Genomic DNA, 10,958 nt, shown 5'->3' with positions numbered 1-10,958 from the left:
CCCTTAGAACTGCACAGACGTGGGGGGGGGATAGCGTGGGGCTATGTAAACGAGGCAGGTTTAATTTGTTCCTTCCCCTATTCTTACACAAGTACTTGGGTCACACAGGAAAAGTTGCCTTTCGTATACGTGGGAGGCCGGTACGTAGACAGCCCCGCCTGCTACTGAAGCAGGCCGGTCCGAAACCGGCCACAGAAAGGCGAAGGGCGGCAGTACCTTCTCATGCAAAAGGCGGTGAAAGGGGGCCAAAGAATGCGGGGTGACATTCTGAAACCGCCACCGGTCGGGGTGGGGGGACGGACACGGACGTACGGGGACGTGCCGGAGGCGGCGCTGGCCGCTCGGCCCCGCTGCGGCGCGTGATGCCGCCCGCCCCGGGCACCGCGCGCCGCGCCAGGTGCGGCCCCCGCGGCCGCCCCGCGCACGTGCGGCCGCCGTATCGCACGTGCGGCCTCCCGCGGCGCCCCGCGCTCACGCGCCAGGCGGCAGCGCCGCCCCGCCAGGTGGCGCCCTCCCCTTCCCGCAGGCGGCGCGGCGGGGCGGGGCGGGGGGAGCCGGGCGGCCGCGCGGTCTCGGCCGCGGGGCCGCGGCCGCCGGCCGCCTCCTTGTCCTGGCCGGCCGGCCGGAGCCGCGGCAGGTCGGGCTCGCCGCGGGTTCGTGTGCCGGGGCGCTGGTACCAGCCCTTCCAACAGCCTCCGCGACGGGCCGGGGGCATGCCCTGGGGTATGGGGAGCCGCGGGCCCTGCCTCCCGCGTCGCCTTCCCCCGGCCGGTGAGTCCGGCCCTGGGGGAGGGAGGGCCGAGGAGGATGATCCGCCCTGGGGAAAATTGTTCCGTGTCTAGACAAATTCATAATATGGGGGGAGATGGAGAAAATCACTGAAGTAGCTATTCACCGTGGTTACGTCTGATTTCCTAGCACCCTTACTGATTTGAAGTCCCGTGGGACAGCCGGAGGGGCTTGCAGAGGGACAGAAGGATGGGGCTGCCTGTCTGCTGCTCCAGCAGTGCCATAGAAGCTGGTGACTAGAGCTGGAGAAGGAAAATTTTCAGCTAAACAAAATGTGGCCCTGTCATTCAGGAAGAGGTGCACCGCAGAAATACGAATATTTCCACAAAGCTTTTTTCCTGGGAAAGCTTTGAAGATGGGAGAAGAGTGACTTTATGTAATGACCTGAGGATGGGGGCCCAGGTTCAGATCCTTCTTGTGTCTGAATTAAGTCTCTGCTCAGAATCACAGCGGGAGCACAAAACTGAAATGCCAAATTTAAAGAAATACAATAACATTTTAAATCCTATCAAAGTTTCAGTAAGACATTTTGATAACTTCTGTTTTTATTAAACATCACTTGGTTTTAATTATAGCTGAAGCAAATTTTATTTTGGTAATCTAGAGGGCTGCCATGAAATGGTATCATTGTCCTTCTGTCAGCTCACATGGCAATTGATTGCATTTTTTTCTAATTGTGAGAGGGCTCTGGTTTCTTATCAGGCTGCTATATTTGTGTATGTTCTATATCTGTTTTATTAGTTGCTAGTTATCATAAAAGCTGAAGTAAGTAAAGTTTGATTGCTTGACAGTTGATTACATGCAGATGGGATACACTTTTCAGAATTTTTAACAAATATTGTAACATATGTATAAAACATGTAAGTTTCACCTTACTATTTGGGTCTAAGGCCCTGAGAGATACAAGCATTGCTGAAAGTTGCAGGCTCTTGTCTCAGTTTGCGCTGGTTTTACAGTGACTGATAAGCACGCTATTGTATTTCTTAGAAAAATCTGAACTTCCCAGAAATGTCTGAGGTATTACAGTGGCAAAATAACTCAGTTTTGCAGACTTTTGATGATTTTGAACTTGATGGCAAACACAGATGCAAATGTGTAATGCAATGTCTAATATAGGCTCTCTTTAGTTTAGTTGATTCCTCTGGTATGTTTTTGCAAAATGCTCTTCATTGCTGGGGTTATCTTTCCTGTAACCATTCATAGGTAGGAGACTTGTTAGTACTTTGCACTATTAATACATGTTGTTGTTAACTTCTTCCAAGGCTAGAGGCTTGAGCAAATTCCTGGGGACCCATCACAATGAGTCCCTATAGGACTGTGAGGAAGTTCTTTCTCTGTGCCTTTATAGTGGTCTCAGCTGTAAAATGGGAATCATACTTATCTATGAGAGAGGTCAAGACTTGTAGGTGAAAAATGTGATTGTAAATTCAAACCTTTAGGAATAGATGAATTGGCCTTATGCTGTCTAGAGAAATAGAATGAAAACCCCACCCTTTTGTGGTGACTGATCCTGTTTCTCTGAAGCCTTTTGGAATAGAACCGAAGTATTTCACATGTACAGAAATCTACACAAAGGCTATCCAAGCTTGTAAAGTGTCAGATGGGCCAAGCTCACTAAATATGTGCAAGATTCCAAAAGCACTTTGGAAAATTCTTATTTTCCTTCCACTGGCAACACTGAAATTTTTGCATCCGTGCATAAAAATGTTTATCATGCATTAAATTATTACTGTATGGTATTTATAAAAATTATTTCCTTCCTCTCACTACTCCAAAAAGAAAGATTAACTTTATCTATACACACTAATTTTTACCACTGAAGTATTCATCTTAAACACTATGAACATCCTCTAATCAAAATATCATGTAAGAACATACATGATCATGATCAAATTGTTTGGCTAACAGCAATTTCTGTAACAGTAGATTAAATAGACTTTTATTGTTTCCACAGGATTTTTATAATGAGAATAAGGGTGGTGATGGTGGTTTTTGATTAAAAGTAGAGTTACTTTTGTAACTTACCAAGGTGCTTCTTTCAGCTACTCATAACTTTCAGATACTCATAACTTTCACAGCTTTCAGGCAGAATTATTACATTCTTTCTTATAGACAACTGAAAAATTTATCAGGAAACTTTCAGCAAAACATATCTGCCCTTTTTAAGTCACACTGATGCCAAGTATTAGAAACCCAACCACAATGAAGAACACTTCTACTGCTCCTACCAAAATATAAATGTGCACGTGCCTATCTTAATAGTAATTTAGCTGCATATGCTATAACTTCCCTTTTTTTTGTGGCTCTCACTGAGTTCCAAAACTTTGAAGAATAGGTTTTAAAGTTATGATCACTTGCCTAGATTTTTCAGTACCTTATTATTTGCAAGTAGTGTCAAGGACACAGGAAATACTGTGCTTTAGCAGCGCCTCTGTACTTATTCTACCTGGGCATGGTTAGCAAATTGCAAAAGGGAAGGAATAAATATAGCTTTTCTAAAATATATTCCCCATCTTTCATGTGTTTTGAGGTTGGTCTTCCTTCTGTAATATTTAGCTTTGATCTTTAGAGTGCAGAGAAATGCTTTTGTGCAATTTAAAGGTTACAGGTTCTTTAAAACTCTGGCATGTTTTCACAAACACTTTAGGAAAGCTGTGAGTTTTGGTGCTGTTGCTGATGTACTCAGTTAGGAGGCTTAGAAGAACAAGAACAAGTCTTAGGATGAAGTCTCAAGTTCTGTTTCCCACTTGGTTATCATCTGGCCATACAAATATTTCTGTAACACAAATAAATAGGCATTCCTTTGAGCTAGTTATTACAACCATTTCACAGGTGGGAGAACTCAAGTTCAGGAAAGGATATGGGTTCACAGGGATATGGGTGAGGAAGGAATCGGCATCTGAAACAGGATGTGGCTCCACCATAAGCAAAGTTGTAACCCCCAGATGTCAGCTGTTTCTTTACCTCCAGGCAAATTACTTCATCAGTCTCTGCTTTCTTACCTGAAAATGGAAAGAAAAAAAGAAGTGATCAAAAGGTAATAACACTCAATTGTTTAATATAAAATTCTTCCTTTGCTTATTAGCCCTTTTAGTTGTTGACTATATGAAGATGCCTAAGGAAGACACCGTGGTAAATTGTAAGTTAATGCATTATATAATGCAAAGTTCAAGTGCAAGAAGTTTCAGTACAGTCCATGTATTTTTCATATGTGGCTCTGTCCTCAAGTTTCAAAGAAATACACATGCAAGCCAAATTTGAAGAAATTTTTTTTGGAACTTTCACACTGAGAAACTTATTCAACCTTTCCAGCAGCTTAGAAAGCCGTGCTTTTGAAAGCTTTTATGTAGGTTCCACTTGTATTGACATTATTAAAGTTGTTAATCATTGCTTTTCCTTCTGGTCTGAATTAGAACACTGCCCTCTCAGACCCCGCAGATTACTGACTGCTGAGGTAGAAGATGACTCTCTTGAACTCTCTCGACTCTCTTATTTTCCTTCTGCTGTCTCTTCAGTGTCTCAAAAAATCTTTTTAGTATACTGTCTCTGCAGGTCCACCTAGTTTGTCTATGGCCTGCAAAAGATGAAGCAGGAACACTGTAGTGAGAAACTTGTTTCTGGTCTGTCAGGCTGCTTCTCATGAATTTAGCTACTTATTGAATATGTATATGCCAGTTTAGTAGCTCCATGAAAGATTTGGTATTGTACGTATCCTAGGAGATCTGTCATAGCCTGTCCCTGCTTCATTTTGGTTGTGCTGCATGTGTAATTTCGTAAATAAACATTTATTCACAGAATATAAATTTGGCTGAATCATTCTGCATATGTGAATCATTTATTCCTGAACAGAGTAACGTTCCGTATTCAGTAACTTAAATATTATATAACCACTTCAAAACTTGTCCATTTGAAGGAAAAAAGAAAACACAATTTTCTTCTGGCCTCTTTCCTTCATTTCCGTAGAAACCTTTTCAATTGTGATTCCGCTTTGAAACACAAAAACATTAGCTCCATTTTATTCAACAGAGCTTTAGCTTGTGTTTATCAAAGGCATAGTGAAAAAAAATAACCTTTTAGTGCCTTTTGCTTCTGTTGTCGTTTAGAGCTAACACTGCTCTGAAAGAAGGACTCAAGTTATGTTGTGTCACATACAGCATCAAAGCTGTTTACTAAGTTTTTAGCATTTACAATACAGGAGCAAACCCACTGCTAGAGATTAGCAAGTATCACCGACTCACACTAGGAGTATCGGTTTGTGTGCACAGTCTCTCTGGTACTGTCACCAATATGTGAGAAAGTAAATACTTCACATAATTTGCATAGTATGGGCTGTGTTTGCACGCTCTGTAGATGATTATGTTTAATTGTGAGTCACTGAATGCCGTAAGCAGAGAGCTTCATGGAGGGTCCATTTTGCAAAACTAGCTGCAGTGACTAACTGCTGTTTGCAGGTGTACATGTTTGTAATTATATATTTGCACATAGGTTTTATGTTAGGACAATAACAATCAGACAAAAAGCTACAGTCCTAGATTTTGGAGGGCCTTGTCTGATATAAGACAGGAAAAGTTGGTAGTTCAGTAGCACAAGCATGATTCACTCATGCAAGCAACAGTGACCTCTGAAGTTGGTTTATAGGGTAACAGGTGGAGGGATTTAAGTATCTGAGTGTTTAAATAGACATTTCCCCATTATTTCTTCTTACTTCTTGAAAATAATTCTTTGACCATGTAACAAAAGGCTTGCTGATGAACGATCAGCTTTCCTGTGCTTCCTACCTAGCTTGCCAACAGTTTTCTCTTGCAGAGTATGAAAAGCTCAGTAAGTTCAAGGAGATGGGACATAGCTGTCCCCTTCTGGATCTCTGTGAGTATCCCCCTAGGCATGTACAAGGCCTCATGCCTTCATCTTTTTTGGAGTTCTCCCGAAGAACAGCAGCCTGTCAATCAGTTGGACTTACCCAGCAGGCTCTCACGTGTTTCTGGTAACTGTTGTTCTTCTCTTGGACTAACAAATTTATGACTGAGTGGGAATAAAGAGGCCAGTCTGTTTAAGCTAAACTGCTATTTAATTCTAACAGCAGGGACAAAGCAAAACATGAGAGAAAAAGGGTATTAAAACTACACCAGGTCTGTACATAGTTCACCTTTCCAAGGGCCTGACTTTCCACTTCCCATCTCTTTTACTTTCTCTCAAGCGTACTTCTTGAAAAATTCTTGAATCCCTGGATTCCTGTTCTCCCTGCAAGCACTGCTTATCTCTTGGGAAAAAAATTCCAGTTTTTCTATTACATGTTCTGTTACAAAAAAAAAAAGGAAGAAGAAAAAAGGCTCTTGCATTATGTCTCGGGTGTATGGCGAAGAGTGTTAATCCAGCTCCACCTTCATTTTCCAGCCTGACTGTCCTACTGTTATGTTAGTTCAGTATCTGTATACAGTAAACAACACAGTAAGTTAGTACATAGGATTCAGAATTATCATGGGCAGCTCTGAATCTATTACAGGGGAGAGGCTTGTTCTTGGCTTTGAGTCAAAAGAAGTAAATGAAGAAAGCAAAATGAGGTATTACTGCCATTCACTCTCAAAAATAAATCGAAGTGGGAAAGGTGTAAATACTTATGTAGAAACAGTTTGCAATTGCTTAGTCTGTGATCTGCCTCCCTGGTATCTTTCAGGCTGAGCGTGGGATTTAAAGTATCTTGGTGATTAAAGATCAAGCCTGTTTGAGATTTAAAGGGATTTTGTGCATTTAAATCCTCTCTGGACACTTTGGGCTATCCTGTCATGCTAATTTTTGCAGTCCCTAATGGTAGAAAACTGGAACGTAACAGCTTCTGTGAGCTAAACTGTATGTCTGCTATGGTACTGCCGGGCTTAGAAAAGCACAGTAGGCCAGATGCATGTCTAATGTGGCTAGGCTCAGTCATCCTGAAAATAGGATGTGGTTTGATCCAAAGTGAGAGATATTAGCTTAATTTTCCATCTGCAAAAGAGTTCCACTGTTCTGTTTACATTACTTCTCCGGGCCTTCCTCAGCCTGAACACTTGGTACAGTTTTTTGGAAAGGGGTAATTCACCCTCTCCCGTCACAGGATATTTCTCTGCAAACTCTTGGGTCTCCGGGAGCCCGCCCTGTTCCCTCTGATTTTACCTTTGCAGACCTTGGCACTCTGCTAACTATTCTTCCTGGCCAAAAAGTTCTGTATGTGGCTCCCAGCAGGGCCATTCAACACTGCTGTTGAGTCAGGGAAAGGGCTGAACACAAAACATGTGCTGCTCTTGCTCCTTGTTACACAAGCTATTTTTCCTGCCTCCTCACTGCTCAGCAGAGCTTGAAGTGCAGCTCCTATTTAATGAAAACATCTGGCAAAAAAATAAATTGTCTGTTATCAGCTTAGGACTTTAAGATGCTCTTGAAGCCATTCAGCTGTCCCAGAGTCCAGTTTATTTGATCCTCAGCTGCTTCAGTAATATACCTTGTATATCTGGAGCTTGATCCAGTTTTGCGTGATCAGCCTTAGGAGGCAAGAGTAGGTAAGGTATTGGAAAATGTTTTTTGTTCTTCCACTAAGCAATTACCTATTATATTGGGATTTTCCAAAAATGGTGTAGTCTCTATTCCTGAAACAGTATGACATAATATTAAAATGTGTACTATGTATACTGTTGTGCAAAATGGTTCTGAGAGCACTATCCTGCTTTTGAAAATGTGGTCTGCTACCCAGCAGAAACTTGATGCTTTTCAAAGGCAAACATTTGAAAGAATACCTTTATGTCATTGTAGCAAGGTGGTTTATATATGTCTTAAAAGATAGGAAGAAACTCATCAAAGGCAAAAGAAATCTCCAAGGCCTTCACAGTCTGAGAGGGCAGAGGTGTGTGACTGGTGGTATTCAGGATGCCAAAGAACTGGGGGCCTTCTGCAGGTGAGGCTGAGCACAGTAATAAACCTTGAGCCCTCCACAGTAATCTGGAAGCAGTCTCAGGAAGGGAGCACACCACCTGCTCAGCCCAGTGAAGGGACAAAGCTGCCACATGCAGCTCTGTGTAAGGAAGGGAGAACAAAGTTGCAGTGAAGCTCGGGGAAAGGTCCAAAAGACAAAGTGAAGGTGCTGAGGCTAGAGGGGGCCATGTAGAGTGGGTACTGAGGGGTGATTGTAGCAGAGACAAAAATACCATGAGATTTTGAACCAAGTGTATGAATGGCATTGATAGGAATGCTGCAGAGAAGGGGAGAGGGCTCTCTGCAAGATGCACAGCCATGAAGTTGAGAGCACCTGACTTTTACTGCTGGCAGTGTGACCACGGCAGAATCTTCTCCTTCTGTCTGAATTATTCAACTATAATCTGGGAGCTTGTGCCATAGGGAGTGTTCATATTATTTTGGTATTTGCTAGGTAAGATGTAAGAAAGAAATACTTAGTGAAACCATATCTTCAACAAAAGCCTCAGTGAATTTGAGAACTGTGCTGGCAGACACATAGGTACTATCCTGTCATTGACGATATGTTTTTTGATGCAAAAGCAATTGGTTGTACTTACTCTATAGTGTTCTTTATCAACCTCAGTTATTTTAAAGATACTACATACATTCACAGCTCAGATGCTGTTAAATCATTTCTGAACTTTGCAGCATTCTTGCTCAAAGCTCATAGGTACAAGGAAAATCCTTAATATTTTCCATTGTGTCAGGTGGGGCAGATGCTCTTTAAAAATCAAAGCTTTCACTATACCATTTCTCCTGCCAACATCTCTGAATGCTGAATGAGCTAAATTTCATATTTAGGAGCCAAAATAAATATTTCTACCACTTACTGCTCAGTGTTAGTCTGATTCCACTCTAAGCTACAGTAAAGATGTTCCTGGAAAAAGAAATTGTTGGCTGATGGTCGTCTTTCAGAAGGTATTAGAAAGCTGGATATATTCTGACCATCAGGGATACAGATTTTAAGTGAAAATAGATCAAGAAGGTTTCTATAGTGTCTGTATGTAGATGCCAACATGCTGGGGAGTATTTATTTCCGCTAATATGAGATGTCTTGCCATATAGACAATTAGTCTAGCTCCTTATATAGGCTTTTCCTGTGGTCAGCAGAAGATCTACAGTTCCAGAAGGCAATTATTCTACTTACCTTTGACATCTATGCTGGGATCTGGTGAATTTCCCTGAGGTGTCTGTCTCCCTTCATTGACTACAGAGGAAGCCTATACAATCAGCCAAGTCTAGACACCTAAGTGATTTAAGTGACTACAGTTATCTATGATAAATCCACCTGGTACTGTAAGTATATGTACATATGCAGCACAGAAAACTTGGAGAGCAGAGGAAATGGCATGTTTGAAATAATGTTGGGGTAGCAAGAGGTGCCAGCCCAAAGGGGGCAAAACAGTAGAGAATTGATAAGACTCTGTTTTAATTTATGTAAAATGGACACTTCCAAAGAAGGCTCAGGGCTGAGATTTAAAGATGAAGGAAGAACAGTAACATTGGCCTAAGAAACCCACAAGTAGTTAGAAAGTAAGACAAAGACAGCAGTTTGAAGAAATGGCTAACATCCCACAGTGATTGCAGCATGCCAAACAGAGAGTGAGGTACTCGTTTGTTTGTGTACAGAAAATGCTCTTCTCAGTGGCTGATTGGAGGGGTATCTGGTGTGTCTGTCCTTCAGATATAATCATCACCTCAGGGACAGCAACCTACAGTAACTCATTTATAGTCATCACCCATTTATAAATACAGGATCCAGGAGTTTGCTAAACAGTGGAGATTTCAGTTGGAGCTCAGAAGAGCAACCCAGGGTGTGAATTCATTCTCACTTAGTGGCAGAGGGGAGGCAAATGTGGATTCACACATAGTGAGAAGTTCTGAAACTGCAGAAAATTCCTTCACCTTAGTCTTCAGGTTTTGGGGGGACAGCCCCTGTGGTGATCTTCCCCCTCTCTCCTCCCCCTCCCTCCCAGTTTATCCAGACAAGTAGTGCTCCTTACAGGCTGTTCAAATGCCAAGTTTCATGTTTCGTTGTTTAGCCATCCTTGAATAGTTGTCCTGGAAAAAATTTCTAACAATGGGCAAAATGTTCAGTACGTTTCTTTCTCACACACATAACTCAGAAGTGTCTCAGTAGATTTTTTGTTTTGGGGTGGTTTTTTTTTTTTTTTTCAAATGTTCTCCAAAAAATTTCCTTTGGTCAAATACCAAGCATGGAAAACTTTGGCCAAAAAGACTAATATTTTGCGAAGCTAAGGGATTATCGTGGAAATTACTTGATAGCCTCTGCAAAGGTAGGTGTTAATGATGTCAGCTATAACATGTCAGTATCACAGGTGTGGTTGGTAGCACTGTGCGTCTGCCCCCACTCTTCCCATAATAAGACCTTGCTTTTCCTTGCTTTGTAACTTTTTCAAACTTACACAGTTTGGGCTGACAATTTCCATGTCAGGTGTCTGCCCAAGGCTGATTATTTTGGAAAACTCAGTTCAGCCATTTCCAAAAATAAGACTAGAGGAAAATATGTTGGTTCTGACCATGTCTAAAAAGCTGTGGCAAACTTTTCCTTGAAAAGCTCTAGAACTCCAGTGCCTTAAGGCACAGATGTAGCAGTTTCTGGGGTGATGAGGCTGAAAGCAGAGAGGAAAAGCTTCATGTCAGTAATATAACTTCTGTTGTTCCACTCAATGCTGAGCACATATGGTCAAGTTATAAGCCTCTAAGGATATTTTGCATGGGCTCTGAAGAGACCTACTTGAATATAACAGTTTAATATTCCCCAAATCTATCTTTGTACAGGCCATTTTGCACCTTGGGGTTTGGCAGGACTTTCTCTGCAACTGCAGACGTGTGCTATGTCTGATCTAGGTAAGGGCAAAGAAAACAGAGTTGAACCTGTATGGGGACAAGAGAAAAAGATTCAAAGAGGGGAAGAAAAGTAGGGCAGAGAGAAGAGAACTGGTGGAGCTCATGACTCAGACAAGGGCCGAAACGGGGAAGTGGACAGAGACCCAATATCTAATGGTTGTGTGAAATACCAAGGGAGAAATTAACACTGGTGGAGAAGGAGACTGGCACAGAGAACTGCTGGGAATGAGGAGGCAGATCTAGTAGCAGATATGTTCTTTGAGATATGAACTGGGATTGCTGGGAAAAAGAGACTGAATAAGGCTAATGGAGAT

General features: G+C 42.2%; 1 protein-coding gene across 1 annotated transcript in view; it reads left to right on the top strand.

Moving 5' to 3' along the window:
- Positions 1 to 10,958, top strand: part of DCBLD2 (discoidin, CUB and LCCL domain containing 2) — a 252,071-nt gene that overhangs the window by 45,900 nt on the left and 195,213 nt on the right. The gene's annotated exons all lie outside the window — the stretch shown is intronic.

This window comes from Haliaeetus albicilla, chromosome 6 (genome assembly GCF_947461875.1).
Source record: "Haliaeetus albicilla chromosome 6, bHalAlb1.1, whole genome shotgun sequence".
Lineage (NCBI taxonomy): Eukaryota > Metazoa > Chordata > Aves > Accipitriformes > Accipitridae > Haliaeetus > Haliaeetus albicilla.
Note: the sequence above shows the minus strand (reverse complement) of the source record. Positions and strands in the feature narration are given on the sequence as shown.